Source organism: Zalophus californianus, chromosome X, assembly GCF_009762305.2.
Source record: "Zalophus californianus isolate mZalCal1 chromosome X, mZalCal1.pri.v2, whole genome shotgun sequence".
In the NCBI taxonomy this organism is placed as follows: Eukaryota; Metazoa; Chordata; class Mammalia; order Carnivora; family Otariidae; genus Zalophus; species Zalophus californianus.
This window is the reverse complement of record NC_045612.1, coordinates 115,265,966-115,287,837: the sequence shown is the minus strand read 5'-3', so window position 1 is coordinate 115,287,837 and position 21,872 is coordinate 115,265,966. Positions and strand designations below refer to the sequence as shown.

The window sequence follows — 21,872 nt, the reverse complement described above, 5'->3', positions numbered from 1 at the left end:
GTAGCTTAGCTGTAAAATGAAGGCGACTTTGTAGGTCTACTGAGGGGATTATTATTAACATAAACAATTCCTGGCACATTAAGGCCTTTGAAAACTGTCCAGCTAATTTTTTTTTTAAACATCCAAGGAGTATGACTTTGTTAAGGATTTTTTTTTTAAACATCCAAGGATATGACTTTGTTAGGATAGGCTGCCTAACAAATTGCTTCATGCTTGTACAGCTCACGAATGGAAGCTTATTTCTTGTTTCTGTAACAGTCTAAGGTCGGGGCTCCAGATGAGGCACTTCTATTTCATGCAATGATCCTCCCCAGGCAGAGAAGGCTCTGCCACCTTCCAAGGTTACCCTGGGACTTTGCTCCATCCCAGACAGCCAGTGGATGAGGAAAGAGCATGGAGGAAAACCTGGAAAGCCTTTCTGATGGGACCAGAGTATGCACCTCATTTCCACTCCCATCCTATCAGGCGGAACCCAGTCACATGGCCACAGGTAAAGCAGCAAGGGAGGCTGGGAAATGTAGTCTGGGAAGATGAACAAAACAGGTGTGGGGGACTAACCAGCAGGTGCTGCCATGGTCAAGGAGAGGCGGAAACACACCTCGGCGACTATGTGTTTGTGTCTTTATTTGTGTGCAGCTTACAAAAAGCCAACGTTCAAGGAAGTCTTTGCTCTGAGAAGTTCTGAAGTTCTTCTTTGCTGAGCTTTTAGTTTTCTGGAGGAACTCTAGGAAGACATCTTTTTAAACCTTTCTTTTTTTTTACTATCAAGGTTATCCTGCCACCATCTGAGATATTACTAAAAAAACAACACCAGCCCCCAGCTCTGACTTTCACAAGATTTGAGATGCTGTCAAAAATAAATGCCAACTCATCAGATTCTGTGTGAAAGAGATGCCAACACACATATAACTCAAACTAAAAGCTGCAGACAGGAGCTTTGCTGTGCACACATTGTCACTCCTCTTCTCCTAAGGAACCTGATCTGCCAGCCGACGAACCTATGGACTTGGTGGTAGGAACTAAGAGGGAATATCCTTCGCCCCCTTAAGCTGGCACTTTTCAGAACCAATACTTACGTGTCTATCAGAAGCTTACGTTTTAATGCAGACATTCAGAAGGCTAGAGACTGAACTCTATGGTTTGGTATGCTTGTGTCATCTAGGAAATGGCAGAAAGCCCACCGCTAACGGTTGAGATATGGCAATATGGGTACAAAATGATACTACTCATTCATTCAGTCATTCATTCTTTCAACAAATACATATTGAGTGGCTCCTCGGTTACAGCGCTGGGGGTCTCCGGCTGAGGATACCAAGATGCAATGTGCATTCACCGTGCAGTCAGAGAGTCAGTTCTGCGGATACACAATTACAACACAACGAGCCCCGTGTGGCCGGGGACGTGCACGCGACAGCAGGGGCGGGGAGCGCAGGTTACTAGAAAGATCACCTGATTCTTTGCCATTTCTGATTCACTTGGCACAGAAGCATAAAGTAACCCATTCGAAACTCTCCTGTACTCATCAGATGACACAACTGGAAACGCGAAAAGAAAATGTCCAGGACCCCCAAAGGCTCTTTATTTATGCTGTGATTGGAGAGAGACACGGGAGCAACGCTACCAGATCTTGGATCCCTTCTGGGTACCAGGCACTGTGCATACTTGACATTCTCCTTGCCAGGCAGGTCTCACCACTGCCCATTCGCCGCCCAGAGAGATGAAGACACGTGCCCCATGATGTAGTGATCTGAAGACCTGCGAATTTGGTCTGTTTGACTCAAGGCTGGGTGCTTCACCTCTCACTGCCTCCCCACATGGAAATTCAGGGAAAGCAGCTCCAGCAGAAAGCAGTGGGACCTATGGCTTCATTGGACTTCTTGGGAGAGGCAGCAAAGGAAGGGGGAAAGAGGCTGGCCTCAGGAGTCAGTGCTCATGTCCTGGACATCATGTGAGGATAAAGTCTCACCATTCAGTCATTGCTTCAACGGTATTTCCTAAGCAATGGCTGGGTGCCAGGTGCTGTTCTAGGTGCTGGGGATGTGGCAGTGAACGAGACTTGGTGGTGGGGAGTGTGGGGAGACAGTGAAACAGGGAGGAATGAATATCCCGAAAATTTTTGTCACACACGAGAGGTAAAAAAATAGATACCTTTTCATTCTTGATGTTAATAACTACAGAAATGTATGTTAACAGAAGTCTGGGGGGAGGGGGAAGTCAATTGGTGGAATATACCTTCCAAACTCCTGGAGAAGAGAAAGGAGATATGTACAGACAAAGAAGACTTTTAAGGATAGGAACCAAAGTCATTGATGGTGGTGATCTCTGGGGGGCAGGATTACAAATGGTATTTATTCACTTCTTGTTGCCTTTCTAAATTTATAAATTTCCTCAAATAAGTATGTACTACTTTTCTTATAATAGAGAAACAAAATCTACTAAAATGTCAAAGAAAAGAAGACTCCAAAGAACCAGAACCTTCCTCTCCTGGCATTTAGGCAGCAACTGACAAGTCAGCCAGACAGGGCGATGCCTCACTCCAACAGTCACGCCAAGTGATATCTTATTTCAACACACTGCCTGATTCTTGCAGAATTCACTCATAGGGGTAGCTACAGGAGGAAATACACACTCATCACTGAGATATTAAGGACTGAATCCTGAAGCTTAATTTTTCACTAGGGCATTGTGCCATTTTTCAATTAAGATAGGTTTTTTTTGTTTTGTTTTTCTGAAAAGTGCTGATGTGTAAAACCTCATTTCCTTCCGTAGCACAACTGGCCTACGGATTTTATTTTTAATTGATTTCCACGTGCTCCTCAGAGTGGCAGAGAAACTGCGCTGGTGAGCTGTGTTTGCCACAGTGTTCCTGGTGCTGGAAAGGAAACTGCAGCTCTGTGAGAACAATGCTTTGGAAAAATCTGTAAAACCTAGTCGAACACACCTAAGGTTTGTATGAAAGGGCAAGCATTACTCACGGTGGCTTTGACAGTGAGAACGGAGACTAAAAAGCCGGCCAGCCCTTCAGTAATGAATGTGCCTGGATGAACTGGCCAGCTCTAATTTAGAAGCCAAGGAAGAACTGTCTAATAATGCCTCCATACAGTGGATGCATTGCATTATCTTTTTATTCAAAGCGTTCTCTGTGTTTTTGAATAAAAGAAGATTCCCACCACCCCCTCCCCCAAATCTAGCAATAAAAATACCCTCACTCAAACCAACAGGGTCTGTGAGGGGCTTAGGTTCTTAACATAAGATTCCGTTTCTGGCTAGAAATATTGTTTCAGGAAAAGCAGAAGCAATGATAGAAGGACCACAGGAAACATCTGTGTATACAAACAGGCTAGCTCACTAGGAATAAAAATGCATTATGCATCATGAAGATCTAAATATTTTTATTAACATAGTTTGTTAAGCAAGAAGTGAGAAATAAGGTTCCCTAAGAGTCCCCCATCAAATGCTTTCTTCAATATTTCATCTTATTCTTAGGAGAGAAGTAACTCTGAAATCTTATCTTCAATTTTAGCAATGAGTTTTCTATTAAAAGTTATTTCTTTTCCATCTCAGGCTGAGCAAAGCTCTGGGCCAAGGGGGTTAGGGAATTTGTTTCATAAAACTGACAGCTTGGCGAGCATTCAATCACTCGGCACTACACAGCCCAGGAGAACAAATAAGTCCTTTTCTGATGCTGCTCCAGACACATGACGATGTATGTTCCATAGCTTTATTCCCCCATCCGTACTTCTTGCTTCCTGCAGCAAGAAAAGGGGGCAGAAAGCACATCGAAAGCTTCGAAGAAGCCTGTGAGGAAGCGAAATTAATCAATCGCACTCTCATTTGCAAGGTGGGAAAAAAGGAGCTCGATGGCTAAGCTGTTTTAATGGTCGTGACTGACCTTCTTTTCCAGAAGGTCAATACGTTCGGGGAACTCTCAGCCATTTTGTTGTCCTGTCTTCAATGCTTCTAGACACGTGTCTTTGCAAGATCGGACAGAGGCTTTAATGGGCCAGATAAGGCAAGCATGGTGACTGCCTTTGGCAGAGGTGATGCCAAGGGCAGGCTACTGGCTCACAGCCTGGGCATCGTCCTGGGCAGCAGAGACCAGCCTGTCCCAAACCCTGCACGACCAGGGACCCAGCTCAGAAACTTCCTGTTTAACAGGCCTAATTCGGAGCAGCCGGAGAAAGGAAACCATTGCAAAATTTCTGCCCTCCTCCCTAAAAAAAATTACAAGGACTTTTTTTACGGGGGATACTCATACATAAGGCTACAGATGAAAAATTCTGTGTGAGACACAACTAATCTACACTGTTGAGGGACAGTGGTTACTGCTGGGGAGCGGTAATGGAGAGGATGTGGGGAGGGGGCTTCTGGGGGGCTGGTGTGGCCCCTGTCTCCATCGGGGTGCTGGTGACTTGGGTGTGCGGTTTGTGAAAATTCTTCAAGCTGTACGCTTAACAGCACGTGTACTTTTCGGTATGTATGCTAGGATTTGAGACCAAAACCTGAAAATAAAAATCTGTGATGGAGAATTTTTAGGACTTCCCCCATCCATATAGCTGGTATAGCCACCATTAAAAATCAAACGTGACCAAGGAAAGAATAAACCCTATCCCACACTGCTTAAAAAATTCCGACCTATTTAAAATGTATGTGAAATAAAAAACCTTTTTAAAATGCTGATACTATTATTTAAGCTTTTAGCCACTATGTCCTTTATGCTTGGGTAAGAATATACTGCCGGCGATTTGCTATAACTAATATCCACTCCTCATAAAGGGATACAGAAGGGCACAGAGAAATGACAAAGCTCATTTTCACTCTCAGACTCATTAGAGGACAGGGTACTGTTGGAGGCTCTTTCCAAAGACCCAAGTTCCATTTGGGGCCTTTCTCGCTCCTTCACTACCTGAGCCACGTGGCCAGAAGAATCTAAACCTTACTTTTTTCACCTCTCCCTCTGTTTTCCCGTCTTTTATTTCCCTGCACCGAACCCCTCCTTATTCCTACTGCAGCTGCCCACCACGAGAATGAACTCTGATGCTTTTCCCTGTCACTGGTGTCAGATGAGTGTTGTCACCTCTCCCTCTGTTTCTCTCTGTGTTTCTGGATGGAACTGGACGCTTGCACCAGGCCAGGCCCTCACAGAAAAAAGCCATTTCATTAGCTTTCTATTCCAAGTGCTCCTCCATCCTACCATTTACAACATGTTGTCTGCTTATTTACTGAGGTTTATTTTGCAAGAGACATGCTTGTGGTGGGGGTGGGGATGGGAAGCGTTTGAAGGCAAAAAAATTTGTCATTTGGTTTCAAAAGACTTATGAATAACGGAGGGCTATAGTTCCTTTGCAAATGAAGATCCAAACGGCCTACTGCTACAAATGATTTTGCATTTTGCTGCCGTTAACAAAAAAATAAAGTCTTTTTCTAACCACGATTTCAAGGATGTAGGAACGTATTAAGAAACTGCTCTGCCCACCTAGGACCCAGTTTAAAATATTTGCACGTCCGATTAAGGACCTGCGAGTCCCAAATGCCGGCAGAACCAAAGAATTTGTTCATTCACCTGAAATTCACCCGAAATGTCCCAATGAATCCCTAGGATCGGAAGTTGGGGGGGGGGGGGGCGATGCTACAAGGAGGATGTGGCGCAGGCTAGTTTCCGGAAAAGCGGAATGGAGTTCCCAGGCTCTTACTTTAAGAGAAGACTTTGATTTGGACCCAGAGAAGCTATCTGAAAGGGCTTGGGATACATTCTTGCCTTTTCCATTCCCAAGCTCCCTTTCTGCTCTCTGGTGGCATCACCATACCGAGTCCCCAGGAAGAAATGAGTCTTCACTTCTTTGGCCCCAACCAGCCCAGCTGTCCATGTTGAGACACCTCCGCTGGCAAGTGGAATGACCAGCTCATCCCGGTTTGCCCAGGACTGCCCAGGTTTTAAAGCTGAAAGTCTCCTATCTCAGGAACCCTCCCAATCCTGGGCAAATGAGGACAGTTGGTCACCCTAGTGGCAGGCCACCAGCCAAACCCCTCTCCTCCAGCTGGGCCCAGTCAAGGCCTGAATTGGCAAAATTACTCCGTGCCCCCCCGCCCCGACTGCTTACAAATTCTGCCCTACTTAAAGTACATGCATTTGGAAAGTGTATTTAAAGCTGCCGACTGAAGGTGCTCTGGCTGTTGACAATGTCTGTCAGGTTTTCCTTTTCTCCCCCATTTTTTGGCCCATTCACTGTTTTCAACACATTCCCTTCAGGATTGGGGGCTCAAGATGATTACATGGGCCAATGCCAAGACTGTCTGCCCACTCGCCTGACTGCAAAGGGACGGAGGGCTCAGATACCCAATCTCTCCCCTCTCCTGAGTTCCCTGACCCATCAAGGGGCCCAAACTGCAGAAACCAGGGTGTTATCATTTACTCTACCTACCAGCCATTACTGAATCCCACAGTCGGCCTCCTAAACACTTCTACAGTCCAACCACTTGCCTCTGCCACTATGCTGCTTCAGTTCAAGGTCACTGCTCTCCGGGATTACTGCAACAGAGCCCTTTTTTTGGTCTTCTTCCCCTCCTGCCCCAGTTCATTCTCCACTAGGACAAAAAACCAAACACAGAGACTAGATAATGTCACTGGCCTCTATGGAACTGTTCAGGATAAAGTCCAAGTTCTTTCTCAGGGCTCATTATGATCTGGGCCGCTCAGCATCATAAGCTCACTTCCTCATCTGTAATTGAAAGTAGCTATTTCTAAACATTACTCTGTGGTTTAGGTGAGAGCACATATATTAAATTCTTGACCAGGTGCTTCAGCTCCATCGTGGATTTGGAGAAGTTGAAGTTCTTCATGCCATCCATGGAAGCGGTAAAAAAGGAACAGGGCAGGGGTGCCTGGGTGGTGCAGTCAATTAAGCTTCCAACTCTTGATTTCGGCTCAGGTTGTGATCTCAGGATCGTGGGATCAAGCCCCGCGTCAGGCTCCACTCTTAGCACAGAGTCTGCTGGAGATTCTCTCTCTCCCTCTCCCTCTGCCCCTCCCCCTGGCTCGCAAGCTCACTCTCTAAAATAAGTAAATAAATCTTAAAAAAAAAAAAAAAAGAATAGGGCATCTGGCACTGGTCACTACAGAGATGGGGGCAAGCAACAGATTTCAAGGAAGGAAAGAAACACCCCATACAAATGGGGGATGAGACACTTCATGTCCTAAATGTCCAAAATGGAGTTGAGGCTAGGTCCAGTGGAATGGAGGAAGCCGGATCTTAACCCCTGCTGAGTGGTGGTGACAGAGACAAGAGGGACAGGGGTGGGGCCCCACTGGTGTGCTCCGACTTGCCGAGCTCGCCCGTGGGGCGACAGCCCAGAGCCAACCGAGACGATGGAAGTACTCAAAGCACAGGAAGTTGACATTTCACCACCAATCAACAGGGACAAAACCCCTGTAATAGCAGAAATGGGCCTTGGGTTCCTGCCTTTGAAGACTTGCTTTTGGAAACAAACTGGGAGAAGTGTGTGTGTTTGTACTTTTTTGTATGAAGCATAGTACTAGCATCTAAGTGCTATAGAGCACACTGCCAGGAGCCAAGGAGGGCTGGGTTGTTAAACATGGTGATTAAAATGAACTTTAGGAAGTGCTGCCTGGCTCAAGAGACTGAAGGCTGGTTTGAGACCAAGCCACAAAAAAGACACATGATTCCTGCTCTCCAAAAATGAAACAACTACAACAACAAAACAAAGAGGGAAAACGGCAAGAGAAAAGAACAGGCTCCGTGGGAGAAAACACAGAAGGTCTGTGCACACTTAGACAAAAAGTGATTCCACATTGCTCTTTTATTTTATAAATATTCATAAGAAAAACAGCCTAACAAGCTACTTTCATGAGTAACCTCAGCTACTTCTTTACACCTGTCTTTTTCTTTTTCTTTCTTTCTTTCTTTTTTTTTTAAACAAGAACAACATTCTTAGCACTGCTGAACGCCAGATCAAGAGTCAAGGTGGCCAACATGACAGTCCCCTTTGCAGGGAACCTCTCCAGGTCCCTGGGCCACTCACACCGGCCTCACCTCCAATCCTGCCCCAGGGCAAATGGCCTTTGCCCTCTAAAAGGGACAAAGACTTTAATTAGGATGAAGATACAAGGGTGGGGGGACCTGGCTCCCTTACCTGTCTGCTTCACCTGCCTCGTTTTTTTTTTTTTTTTTTTTTTTCTTTCCCAGTTAACTTTTCTGCCACCAGTTATTGCAGAGAACAGCAGACTGGACAACAAACGGGCTTATCTGTCTAGACTCGTCTTCCATCACCAGGGTGGTCAGACAATTCCTAGAGATCGTGCCTCTTCCTTCACCCCGCCTGGTTCTCCATCCCCTCTCCCAAGGAGCCCCAAATTAAAATGAATGCATTCCAGAACAATTGCCAAGGGAGTGACCAAAGCTGACTGTGGCCCAAACAAAGCTGGGACTGGTGGAGGGCCAGGTCTCCAGGGCAGCAGCAAGTAGAGAGCTTCCCCCAGCAGACCTGAGCCAGCGACCGCTGCTGCTCTCTACGTACCAGAAGCTAACAGCTGAACCCCAGGCCACACCACTTTAAGATGCCGGAATTAGTCCTTAAGCCCAGGCAGATAATGCGGCACCAGCAGCACCAGGGAAATTGTTAGAAATGCAAATTCTTGGGCCCCACTCCCCACCTGCTCCGGAGGTTGGTCCCAGGAATCTGTATTTTAACAAGCCCTCCGGCTGATCTGAATGCACACTAAAGGTTGAGAACCACCGGTCCACAGGCCTCTGAGCAAGGGAGGAGCTATGTTCGACTGGGAAGACATTATGGGAAAGCCTGGAGCAGAAGGGCAGAAGGGCTCAGCGAAATGAGCATGCTCTAGAGCTGCACTGTCCAATACAGCAGCTACTAGCCCCCTGTGGCAATTTACATTTATTTTTATTTTATTCTATTTGATTATGTTATGTTAGTCACCATCCAATTTACATTTAGAATTTTATTTTATTTTTTAAAGATTTTATTTATTTATCTGACAGAGACACGAGAGAGGGAACACAGGCAGGGGGGAGCGGGAGAGGGAGAAGCAGGCTCTCCACCGAGCAGGGAGCCCGATGCAGGGCTCGATCCCAGGACCCTGAGATCATGACCTGAGCCGAAGGCAGACGCCTAACGACTGAGCCACCCAGGCGCCCGACATTTAGAATTTTAAAAAGAAAGATCAATATGCATAATCTCACTTAAATGTGGAATTAAAAAAAAAAAAATGCCAAACTCAGAGTAACAGAGTAGAATGGTGGTTACCAGAGGCTCAGATGTCGGGGGAAAGGGGATATTTTTTTAAAAAGAAAGAAAAAAGAACGTAGACGTGGTTGCCAGGGACTGGGGGGAGGGGTCCTGGGGAGTTAGTGTTTAATGGGTACAGAAATTCCATTTGCAAGATGAAAAGAGTTCTGGCAATAGATGGTGGTGACAGTTGCACAACAATATGAATGTACTTTAATACCATTGAACTATACACCTGAAATGCTTAAGAAAAAAATTAAAAAGAAAGTTAATTAAACATAAAATTTTAAAGTCAGGTCTCAGCCACACTAGTCACATTTCTAGTGCTCAGTAGCAACTTCTAGCTAGTGGCTACCATAGTGGACAGCCAGTGTCCTACCATATAGTACCTCTCTAGTGTAGAATGGAAGTTCTATTGAAACAGGTTGTATAGAATCCCAGTTCTACCTCCTATAAGCTGTGTGACCTTGTGTAAGCTACTAACCCTCTTGGAGCCCCCGATTCCTCCTTTATGAAATGAAACTCATAGTATCCACCTATCTCATTAAGGTTGTTACAAAGCTAGAAATAAAATAATAAATGTAAATCACCTGGGACAACTGTCCAGCCTATAGCAGAAGCTTGATAAATGATAGGTAATGTTGTTGCTATTTTGATTTTATGAGCAAACATTGGAGATATTTGCTAATGGAATGGACAGTCTGCATTGGCTAGGATAGACTCTTTCTGCTATGTTCCAAATGCAAGTTTCAGAGCCTGTGGAAGTGGCTCTATTTTCAGGAGTACAAGTCAGCGGTACCATCCTGAAGCAATACCCATTTGTCGGCAGGCTAGAAAGGTGGCCTCCCCAGCCAGAAGCAGTATGTAAGAGACTTGTAGTAAGCCTCCAGTTCTTGAAGCCAGAGAGCCTCATTTTGTGTGGGGCTTTCTTTCTTTCTTTTTTTTCTAAACATGAACGTCATAATCCTTGGGATGGTCCGTTACATTAGACTCAGGGCTTCAGTGTTCTTCATCTAGAAAGGTGCCCAAGAGCTCTTGTAACCTTCTTGCAAATCTCCCCCCATATAAGAAAACAGACAAAACCCCAGATAACTGTACAACTCAGAGGCATTTTCCCTACTGAAGGCCAGTCACGAGGGAGAGAATGGACTCGGAAAATGGGAAGACGGCTTCATATGTGGAGTTTTATTTTAACTAATTAGGAAATAGGGAGTCACTGAATGTTCTTGAGCTGGGGTGACAAGGCTAGACAGATGCTTTATTGAGAGGAACAGCAGCTGCAGGAGGAAGGACAGGAGCAGAGCAGACCAGTAAGGAGACCAGGGCCACAGCTGGGTGAGCCCTGCTGGCTCACGCAGCCGTGGGCAGGGCTGAGGAAAGGAGGAAGCTGGGTGGAACCTGTGTGAGCTGGCAACAGAGTTGAAAACAGAATCAGGGATAAAAGGCCCAGGCTCCCAGAGTTCAGGCTGCATGCTCAGACAGTATGTCCAAGAAGCCAGTTTTCCCTTTCAAACTCCTCTGAAGACGCCACTCCATGCTTCCCATGGGCTCTGGACAAGGCCAGTTCCCTGTGGCTGATGGGTCAGAAGAGTCGAGTAAGGGAATTCAGAGCAGGACTCTTGCTCAGGTTGGTTTTTCTGGCTTAGGAATAATAACAAAGGCTCTCCTTCATAATCCAGTTGGCCTCCTGGGTGAATCCTAGACGTTCTAATGTTCTGGATGAGTAACGTTTGAAAAAATGGAGGATCCAACATGAGTTGGACAACTTCTGACTTTGTCAAAAAAGATACTAAACTGCAAATGCCAGGTACGATCTTGATCATTCATAAAAGAGCTGTTAACACCAAGACAAGCAGGGAAGGCCATTTGAGAATAAAGGGCAGTTCTGTGGAATGGAAAAGGTTTAGCTTTAAAAAAGAAACTCACTCCATTTCCCTTTTTCTTTCATTTCACTGTGAATGGGCAGAAATTTTGTCCTATGCCTGGTCTGCGGGGACCAATGCTTTATGTGACATTCCAAAAGGGCTCCCTGTGTGGTTTGGGCTGTAAGAATCAGCCTTGATGACCCCAACCCCAAATCCAGCTGTCCAGCTCCTAAGAGCAAAAACAAAGCTTGAGGTTTCTTGGTGTGGGTGTGTCCAGCATGGAAAGGCAGGGCAGAATCAGCCTTTCCTTGCCTTCTTAAAATGCAAGTGATAAGCCACAAAGGATCCTAGAACAAGTGGTCTCAGATTGATATTTTCGCATTCAATAATTTCATATTTAGTCTAGCGGGTTAGTGATTTTTTTTTTCCTAAAAGGAAACTGCAGCCAGAGCTAATTGCTCAATCTGAAATATATCTGGACATTGTTTAGATGTTGGAAAGGAAACAGGGATGTTGGAGAGCTTTAGCAAAAAGAAGGGCATTAATTTAGAAAAAAAAAAAAAAACAAAAACAAATGTAAATTGATAGAAAATGTAGCCCCGGATGATTTCCGAAGCTGATATATAGACCCAAACAATGAGCACCCCTATTCTGAGCTTTCCTTGATATTTTTCTTATTTCTACAAAGCAAAAGGAAATTCATCAGCACAGGCTCAATCCATTCCCATCCATTGATTTGTTGGCCAATCAATGGTCATTGTAATCTGAAAAAAATAACACCAGTTTCTATGAACCTTTCCAAGAGAGGCCGTGTTCAACTAAGCTTAATAAAGAGAAAAACAGCAAGGACCATCTGGAAAACACTCTTCCGGAGCCGCAAAAGACAGTGGCAGCCTTTGCCCAACCTGCTATAAATAAGTGTCTCAGGAAAAAAAACAACCGATTTTCAAATCTGTTTCTACTTAATACAGCTGCAATGGAGTTTATTTAGCTTTTCCCTATAGCAGGAGGACTGTTTGCATTTTTATGACAAGGGTCTAAATGTGTTTCACAGCCACTGCCACTGCCATTATTTTGAGGAACAACATACCACTTGGACCTGTCTGTTTGCTTCTGCAGCACACAGCGGTGGCCCCAGTGGCCTCTGCGCCACGAAACTGGCCTCCAAAGCCCAGATTTATGATTCTGTTTCCTCTCCCAGTGTTGCAACCATCACCCAAATCCTGGCTGGCTACTTAGAATGACCAAGTGTCACGTGCTGCAAGTCAATTATTTATCTGCCTGGACCTGGCACACCGTGGACATCTGCCAAGCTCACTGCCTCTTCCTTCATGACGACAAGGAAGAATCAAACTGCTCTTCTGGGGAGGCGAGAACTTGCCAGTGAAGGTGTACTGGTAGCCTGGCCCACCCCTACGTGCTCAGCTTTGCCATCTTTCCTCACTGGCTAAGCCTGACACATGGAACTCCTTCAGACGCTCTTTGGGAAAGGTCAGGCTACCTTGATGGCCGTAAAATGAAGCAGCCCCCACTGAGGTCTGCAGGGAGCACCGCCAAACACCCGTCGCACTCCAAAGACCGGCAGGGCACGGTGACCTCAGGACACTTGCCTGTGTAACGCGTGACCCACCTCTCTGTTCTCCCTCTGTCCCCCCAGCGCTCGCCCCATTTCCGGGTTTTAGCCCCATGACGCCTTCCCTGAGAATGCCCAACCCTTCTTTCTGGCCCTTTCAAGGGACCCTCAGAAAGAGGCTGGCTAAGGGCTTGTCCCGGGCTGCTGACTGCAGGCATTACGAGGTTCAAGCTGCCTGAAGGAGCCCTGCTGACCTCCTCTTTCCCAAGTGGAACTGCTACGAGGGAAAAAAGTGTGTGTGAGAGGGAGAGAACTGGGAGGGATGGGGAGGACCCCACCGAAATCTGAAGGTCCCATCATTTGGAAAAATGCCTCATCTGCCCACCAGTGACATTCTCTCTCAACAGTCCCAGAAAACATAGACACCAGTGGTGGGTAAAGGGCTGCCACAATCCGAAGTGAGTCTACTACAGTGTTACGCACAGAGCTCTCCCAAGTACACTAAAGGGCTAAGTTAATCGGCTCAGGCTTAAGAGGCTGCAGGAGAAATGACAGTGGAGAGGGGGCGGGGTAGACGAAGATGCCTGGTGGCTTTGAAGGCATGCCTGGAATCAGGTGCACATGAAAAAGAAATTAGGGAGGAATAAATCTGCTCTCTTTATGAAAAACCAGAAAAGCCCTTAGTTATTACAGTGTGCCCCCCAATTACATATGCCTCATTCAGTCGCCTGCCTTAAAAAAAAAATCTCTGTGCTTATACCGTCTTATAGACTCATCCACCAACCTTAGAATGAAATCAGGCACATGACCCATTTCCAACTGTTAATTAATCGCCCCCATGAACAGCATATATAAAAGTCAGGGGAATAAATTGTGTCTTTTACTAGTTCAAAATGAATTTGCCAAAACCCCCAAATGCCTTATTAAACCTTGGTCTAGACCAGTGTTTCTCAACCAGGGGCGATTTTGTCCCAGAGAGGACATCGGATGAGGTCTGGAGACATTTCTGGTTGTCACAACTGCGGTGGCAGGGGGCGGTGCTACTGGCATCTAGTGGGTAGAGGCCAGAGAGGCTGCTAACATCCTACAGTGCACAGGCCCCCTGACGCCGACAAAGAAAAATCTGGCCTAAAATGTCAACAGGCCAAGGTGGAGAAACTGTGCTCTAGATAAAGCCAAACATGCTCAGCCTTTAATACTCATATCTTTGGCAGTCATTAAAAGGGAGAAGACATCGTTTTCTTTGAAATCTAGGGTTGCTTTACATATATATTAGCTAAGGACATGTTATTCTTTCCAATTAAATGCCATAGGTTCTCAGTCTGAACCTAGGAACATTAAAGAAATACTGTGACAGGGGCGCCTGGGTGGCTCAGTCAGTTAAGCGTCTGACTCAGTTTTTTTAAATACTTATTTTTTTGAGAGAGAGAGAGAGAGGGTGGGGGAGGGGCAGAGGGAGAGAATCTTCAAGCAGACTCTGCCCCCCGCCATGTTGAGCATGGGGTCCGACACAGGGCTCGAGCCCATAACCCATGGGATCATGACCTGAGCCTAAATCGAGAGTCAGACGCTTAACCGACTGAGCTACCCAGGTACCCCTATGCACCTGATCCTTGATTTTGGTTCAGGTCATGATCTCAGGGTTGTGAGACGGAGCCCCATGTTGGGCTCTGTGCTGGGCATGCAGCCTGCTTAAGATTCTCTCTGTCTCCCTTGCCCTCTGCCCCTCCACGCCCCCAGCTCATGTGCTCGCTCGCGTTTTCTTCCCACCCCCCCCCAAAAAATGAAATACCACAATGATGGCAGGGGTAGATAGGTTGCATTTTAAATGCATATTTCATCAGTCTAAATGGATGGAAATTAATATCCCATAAAATAAAATGATTATGTACTTATGTTCCATACAAAACCAAAATCAATACATCGTATATTACTTAACCTGCAATTAGAGTTTTTTAAAAAATGAAAACAAGGAAATGCCATTCTTTTCCATTTCTTGCTAACTGGGTACACATTTCTGAACATGAGGCATAAAACACAAACAAGCAGACAAAAACCTTTTTTTAAAGCAGATTTTTCCAGAGCATAAAAAGCTTCCTGAATCATTCCATTTTATTTACTGTAGATTCAATCATTCTTAGTGAGCAAAACATGCAGCCCATTCTTTTGGTTATGCCTGCCTGGCTTTCCAAATGCCCTCAAAACTGGGATGATGAATCATATACTTTGGCCCCACTGTGTCAATTAATAGTAAGCAAAGAATCCCACACAGCCAAAACAGGACTTTCTGCCTGACGTTTGTATGTATGTGGGAGGGTGGGGTGGGGGGTGGGAGTCCTACAGCCAATTGTTTCCAGAGGGTCTTAAGAGCAGGTGTTGAGATTCTCTAAAATTCCTTCAGTTCTAGAAAATTCTGTGTGGCTCTACAGTGCTCCTAGCATGGGGGAGGGCTTTGGTCAGGGGAAATGCAGGTTCCTAGCGTTGGCCTAGAGCTTCCAGGCCTAAACTAGGAAGGGAACAATGGCTGACAGCTATACCATCACGACCCTTCCAGGCCACCATTCCTTCCTCTGAATTATAAGGCAAAAGTGGCCATACGCACAAAAGCAAAAATAACAACAACGACAAAAACGCCCAAACACACCCAGTCTTGGCTGCCAGCGAGGCCCGAATCTGCTGCTGAAAAAGAACAGTTGCTACAGTGCAGCTGGAGGAGCTTTTCCAGGGAACTGGTAATACCCTGGCTGTTAATGAATTATTTTTCGCCAGAATGTCGGATTCTTCCTGTGCTCCAGTAAACAGTCTGCTTCTGCCATGGGAAACAAAACCAGCTCCTTCCGAGGAGCTCAAGGAGGTCAGCCAAGGGTCCCCTGTGGGGGCAGCCCCCTCAGGGGCCAGAGCCACGGGGCCTGACCTATAAATCACTGCAGCCCCAAGTTCATTATTCCAGCCCTTTCCATCTACTGAGGCCATGCCCAGCTCCCAGGGAAGGGCCCAGGAAGACCATAGTGCCAGCTGTGAGCCTTCCCCCACCCCCAGGAACTGTCCCTTTGTCAGGTTTCCTCATCTGCAGCACCACTGTGTGTGAAATTGGGCTTCTCTGCATTTATTCTGTCTCTTCCACAGAAACTGTATGTATCTCCTTGCTCTTGTTTTCATCAAGCTGTCAGGAAATAACTATGTGCATCCCCTTTTTCCCTTTCCTTTCTATAAGATTGGCTCCAGCCCCAGATAACCCGCTCTTACCATTAGGGTGTTTACTTGGGACACAATTCTCCAAGCACAAATCCCCAGGAAGGATATTCTTAGACAAGGTGTCAAGGAAATCAGTTGCTCAGGCAAGAGACAGCTCTCCGCTAGACAAGGACACCAGCCTGGGGTGGGGTGAGGTGGAGGAGAGGAAAGGAAAGGGGTCGTTTTGTTCAAGCCAGCCCTGCCCGTTCCCAGCCCTGCGTTGCTCTCTCATCTCCATGAAGTTTCAAGAGCCCGCATTCCTCAGGGGAACTTGACTGAGCAAACATGCTCATGGATAGGCTTGATTAGGCACCCCCCCACCAAAGGACATCTCAGCTACTGAAAATCAAAGTTGCCTGAGGCCAGGTTGTCAGCCCATGCCTCCCGTCTGCCATGGAGACAGAAGGTGTTTATGCCCCCTGAAATATCTGGAAGTACAACCTGTGCTGAAGGCACAGGTTGGTGGTTAGTTTGCTCTAGAGAAGCACTGCCTAATAGAAATATCTGTGTCACTTAAAAGTTTCTGGTAGACACATGAAAAAGATTAAAAGAAACAGGTGACACTCACTTTAATACTGTAGCTTATTTGACCAGTATATTCAAAACATCATTGCACCGTGTAATTGATAGAAAAATTATTAATGAGCTATTTTGCATTCTTTTCTTTTTGTACTAAGTCTTAGAAATTATGTGCGTATGTTATCCTTACAGCACACCCTACTCTTGACTAGCCACCTTCTGACTACTAATAGCCACATATGACTTGTGGCTACTGTATGAGATGGTGAAGATAATGGAACATTTCCATCATCATAAAAGGTTCTATTAGTGCAGTGCAAGACCAAAAAGCTGTGGGAAGAAAGAGTGACAGGTGAGAGCAGGGTAAGCCGTCAAGTTATTGGAGCTAAGAATTAAAGCAGAAATAGGAATCGCAAGGATTGGGGTATTCTAGAAGCCCAGCCCTACCCCTAAGGGGAGATCAAAATGGGCTTTTATGAGAGGCCCAGGGCCCATGCCTACATTGTGGGGGGCTGCCCCACAGCAGTGGGAAAGCCAGCAAGCATAATCATTACTCAAGGCATCTCCTGGTTGAGCCACCTCCATCTTAGCTCTTCTGATCTGTTTAAGGCAGAGGCTAGGGCAGAAGATCACCAAAGTCACGTCCGTTCTTTCCATGACAATTCTGGGTTTGCAATCTGGTTTGGTGAAGCAGATAAAGAAACATGATCAAATTACGTGCGCCTGAATGTGTGTTTGTGTGTGTGTGTTCTTGGCTGGAGAGGGAAGAAGGGTCATGTGCAAAATCCAGAAGTACAAAGGCGACCATCAGAATCACCTCCTCACCAGTTGCCGTCAAAACACAGGAGAGCAGTAGACTCAAGAGGCTCGTGAATAAATCTGGAGTCACAAAGGAGATGCCTTGAGCCCAGAAAGAATGAGATGATGGGCATCGGGGCAGATGAAGAGGTGGGAGGAAGTAGTGGTAATCAGAGGCATTCTCCAAAGACAAGAACGGCCAACTCTATAGCAAGGATGGCACCCTGATCCCCAAGTCAAGCTTAATTCAGAATCCCACACAGGCTTTTGTACAGGGGAGAGTACAATTAGCCATCTTCCCCCCTCCTTGGGAGCCTCATTCTCTGAGGTCCCCCTCATATTCTGATCAGGGAAGCAGCAGGATTATATATGGATTCAAATCCTGGTTCTCCACTGGCCCCTAGAGTTTCTAGCAGGTTATAAGTTACCATCTGGTTGGAAAGGGGCTAAGGGACTTGCTTACATGATGCATTCGTGTAGTAAGACCTCATCTCATTTTTATTGAGAATTTATTTATTCGAGACAGTTAAGAGTCAGAAATACTTTACTCATCCTTTGGTCCTACCATGGACCTCGGGCTAATTATTTAACCTGCTCAGTTTTGTCATCTATAAAAATGGGAATGCTCTTGTCCATATCACATGAACTTGTCGACTTGGACCTACCCCAGGCTAGATATGGAGCACGACACCAGGAACTCCAAATCCCCAAACAAACATAAAAATCTCTAGATTTAAAAAAAAAAAAACACAAAAACAAAACTCTGGATTTCTCCCTGAGTCTCCCTTGACGATGACTTACAGCTGCCTCCCTACCACCATTCACTCCATCAGCTCCATCACTTAGTCACTCAACTCTTACTTATTAAGCAACACTTGGGCGTTGGAAATTCCAAGATGACAAGGCACAGTCTTTCCATCTGAAATAGTCTGGGGCTATTTGGGGTCTATCTACTTGGCACACAAGCATGTACCCTGGCTGACTGGGCTGCCTCACTGGTAGGCTCCCCGCCCCCAAGTTAGGTACCATAGTTTGTGAACATGTAGGGGCTGAGGACTCTGGCTTTTGGGAGAAATAAATCAGAGACTTGGAAGAGGGGTTAGAGGGACATGTAGCCCCTTTAATTCATAACCACCGAAATCTGGATTCAGACATGCGACTGGAAATTTCTCTGAGCCTCAGATTCCTTATCTGTAAAATAATGCCTCCATCACATCATGGTTTCCCACATGTGAAGTGTTTGGCAGACAGAGGGCAATGACAAATGTAAATTCCTTTCCTAATTTATTTCCCTCCACTACCCTCCTCCCCCCAGATCTAAGGTTAGGGAAGGAGCCAGAGAACAGACACTTGTTATTTTCTTATTGTACATTCTGAGCACGCTGTGTGTGGAGATTGCCACATACAGAATACCTCCATTGAGGATCCAATGGAGTTGGGGAGGCCAGTCCCATCTAGCTTTCGGGTGGCTGGAGCTAGAGCTGTATCTTGTTCTCCTGGTGCTACAGCACTCCCAGCAACACCTCATCACATACCTCTCGCATTTTCTTTTTCTTTCTTGCCTTCCAGAGGCCCTGTCTCAGAGGCTGTTTTCTGGCTACAAGACTTTTTATGTATTTTATAGTTCTTACCCAACTGCCCACTGACCAAGTTCTTACACTGGCAACTGGCATCACCTGGAAAGCTGTTTTCTCATTTTTTTCCTGAAATGGGCAGGTTTTCCCTGGTCAAACCTCAACAGCTGGAAGTCTGGTGTTTCTCTGCATGATAAAGGACCATGGGCTGGTGCCAAAGCGGTCAATACCCCAGGTTCCAGTCTGACTTGGCTCACCGTGCCCGGGCTGCCTTGGAATGCCTCTAGTGGGCATCAGTCAGGATGAGACACAAGTGGCTGTCTGGAGGATATTTACTGGGGGGAGGGGGTGGACTCGGGGGTGGGTAGGTGGCCTCGCAGGGCTTCTAAGGGGCTGAGAAATTGGGATGCCACCCGGTTTATGGTTCTGCGTGTTCCAGCCCACCCCCCGACTTCTGAAAGTGGCACAGCTCCCCATGTTCCTCTTTGAGAAGAAAATGCAAATGCATTATGCCCCCCCCCCACTGTTTTGCCTCCCCATTAGCCTCCTCCCACACCGCCACCCCTCCACTGTAACAAAAGCACATCACAACACATTTGCAAAGTTATCCTAAGTCTCCTGGTCAATCAACAAACGATTCTGAAGCCTCAAAAGGAGGAAGAGGGACATCTAGACAACGCTGGGGAAGATTCCCTGGGAAAAGCACAGAAAACCTTGCATGATGCATGCAAGGCTAAGAATTGTTTTCTCCCTGCTGGCTGCTTTTCTCTCTGTTCTAAAGAGAAGCTTCCAAAATCAGCTAAATAAAGGGATCACACCAGAGGATGAGAGATAATGCTAAACCAACAAAAACAAAGACCCAAATGAAACAGAGCGAGCCATGAGAATCCGCGGTTATCAAAACTTTGTTTGGCCGTATCTATTTATCATCGCTGCACACCCGGGCTCTGCGGAATATCATTCTGTTGATGTCACTTATCCTCAGCAAAATATTTACACATCCTTAAAAATGCCAGACGAGGGGGGCTGGCCGCAAGGCGCCCCTCAAGCCCCACCGCCAAGGTCTGGGCAGACCGTGAGATGGGGCCACGACGGGGGTGTGGGTGTGTGTGTGTGTGTGTGTGTGTGTGTGTGTGTGTGTGTGTGTGTGTGTGTGTGTGGCTCCAGCGGGCACAGGTAAGAGCTATCTACAGTTCCGGGAACTCGGCCACCCAGGAACTGCGCTCTGCCCTGCCCACCTCTCCCCTACCTGATTCTGCAAGAAGCAGCCACATCCCCCGATATGGTGTCAGCGCCTCCTCCCCTTCCCCCTCCCCCTGCCTTTCTCATTGATTAAGTTCTCAAACCATTGTTAAAGCCGGGTTGCTTTTCCCTGGAAAACTGGGCTGAATTCATTAAGCTTTCCCCTGCCACAAAAGGAATATTCATAAAAGTTTGGCAGGCAGAAAGGCAGGCTGACTGCATGCCACGGGGTGGGTGACAATTCGCTCCTCCAAAGCCACCTTCTTCTTCCGTGCCCCATCCCTCTCTCCATCCATCCGTCGTGCCCCAAACCTACTCCAGAGACTTCTGATAGGGAAACACAAAGCAGCAGCTGTTTGGCAACCTTTCTACCCCTCGCCGGCAACTGTGGTGGGATGCCATTTCCCCACCCAGGCGGAGCTTATCCTGAACAATAGTCGGGCATTAAACGGCAAACAAGCAAACACACAGAGCACAACCCCAACCCCGAAAATGCCAACGCCGAGAGAAGCGATAACTCCCTCCGCAGCAAAAGACACCCCTGAAACGCACGCAAAAATGCTGTGAGGACGCTGCTCGGTGCCTAACATGGCAGAAAGCCCGAGCTGGTGCGGCCACCCCGGGTCTGGGCATTGGGGGGCACGAAGGCTCCCAGGACGCCGACGCACACTCACCCGGCTTCGGGGGGATGCGGGGCTGGCCGAGCGTCACAAAGACAAGCCCAGCGCGATCTGGCAAAACCCAACTTTCCACCCGGCTCGCCAGGGCCGCCAGATACGTCAACAGAATCCATCTTTCGAAGGGCCTGGAAGGCGCTGGGTTTTCCGGGCCGGGGCAGAGCGGCAAAGCCGGAGGCGGCCGGGTGCGGTGCCCAGGCGCGGAGTCTGCCGCGCGCCGCCCTCTGTGCCGGGTGCCAGCGCTGGTGGCGGCCCGAAACCCACTTCGGGGCCCCCGCCCCGCCGGCCGGCGCCGCCTCTCCGGCCCCGCCAGCCAGTGCGCGGCGCCGGGAGCAGGAGCGGGGCCCGGGGACGCCGCACGGGTGGCGGCCTCGGCCCGCGTCCCCGCCCCCGCCCGGCCCTCCCAGCTGGCCCCGGCCTCCGGGCGCCGTCCTGCCCACGGGAGCAGGCCCCTCCCCGGGCGCCGGGCCCCGCCAGGCGCGCCCAGCCCGGCGCGCCCCCTCCGTCCCCGTGGCAGGTCCGCACGGGGAGGGCGGGGGAGAGAGACCCCGGCCCGCACTGGTGCACCGCGGTGGCTACCTCGCAATCGCGGCCGCCGCCTCCAGGAAGCCACGGGGTGGTCGCGGGTGCAGGAACTCTCCGGTCTGGTGTCGCCGCCCGCCGCCTGAAGGGGGTGCGCAGCGGTGGGAGCCGCCGTCGCCGCTGTCACCGAGCCGCTGTCGCCGCCGCCGCTGCTGCCGGTTGTGCGTGAGTGTGTGTGCGCCTGTGTCCGGGCGAGTGTGTGTCTGCGTGCGGCGCCCGGCCTTTACTATATACACCGAGGGGTGGGAGGAGGCGGGGAAGGGGAGGGCTTGGGGGAGGTGGCGGAGGAGGGGGAGCAGGAGGGGGGCGAGAGGGTACCCGAGGAGGCGGCGGCGGAGGAGGGACAGGTGATCTCGCCCACGGGGAGGGCGTGGCTGTGGGCGGCGCAGGGTGGCAGGAGGAAGGGGCGCCTGAGGCGCGGGCCAGAGGAAGGGGAGATGGACATTGGAGAGGGCCGGCGGAGCGGGGATCCTGCTGCCAACTGGCGGGCTGGGGACCATTCCAGACCCCAGGATGAAGAAGAGCGAGAACAGAGCTCAGGAGA

General features: G+C 48.1%; 1 protein-coding gene across 7 annotated transcripts in view; it reads right to left on the bottom strand.

The window, feature by feature from the left end:
- Positions 1-21,517, bottom strand: part of RAI2 (retinoic acid induced 2) — a 77,104-nt gene extending 55,587 nt beyond the window's left edge. For 6 of the 7 annotated variants that reach the window (XR_003522603.1, XR_003522602.1, XR_003522605.1 and 3 more), the window contains exon 1: positions 20,744-21,110. The gene's annotated coding sequence lies outside the window, so the exon portion shown is untranslated. Of the gene's footprint in view, positions 1-20,743; positions 21,111-21,325 lie in introns of those variants that run through there. The other variant, XR_003522606.1, reaches the window with a different exon arrangement.
- Between the last annotated feature and the right edge of the window lie 355 nt (positions 21,518-21,872).